We start from the raw sequence: 597 nt of genomic DNA on the forward strand, positions 1-597 counted from the left end.
TTGTTTATTCCTATGTAATCTTGCTTTATTGCTAAACTAAATCTCCCTTTTTCAAGCAAAACTACATTAATGCTGATGACAGTAAAATGAAAATCTAACCAAGACCTCACACAGCAAAACACCAAGCAAAGAGCCAAGAGCCACCGAAAATCCACTCCAATCTGCCATCACACAACCAGAAAGTCAAAAGGAAACAAAATCCACCCAATCTACAATCTTGGAAGTTCTGACTTTGAGATTGGGTTTTTGAAAACCCAATGGCAGATACAGTCTACTCTAGAAGTGAACTTCCAAGAATCAACAACCAAAACAGCCCATAACAACAAAGATCGCAGAAGTTCTCATTCCAAAATCCACACCCTAGACCCAAAACCAAAATCTCAAATCTGATACATTAATAGGAAAAGAAACCAAAATCAAAATCGCTCCACGATTTCCAGTTGTCCAACAGAGAAAGAAACCAAAATCAAACGAAAATTACCAAGAGAAATTCATAGATTTGAATCGCTCCATACATACGGTTCAACAAAGAAAGAGAAAGATGAGAGTACCTGCGTCGGGTTTGAAGAGTGAAGCTCGGCCGAGAGAGAGATGAGC

Source organism: Corylus avellana, chromosome ca11 (assembly GCF_901000735.1).
Source record: "Corylus avellana chromosome ca11, CavTom2PMs-1.0".
Classification (NCBI taxonomy): Eukaryota; Viridiplantae; Streptophyta; class Magnoliopsida; order Fagales; family Betulaceae; genus Corylus; species Corylus avellana.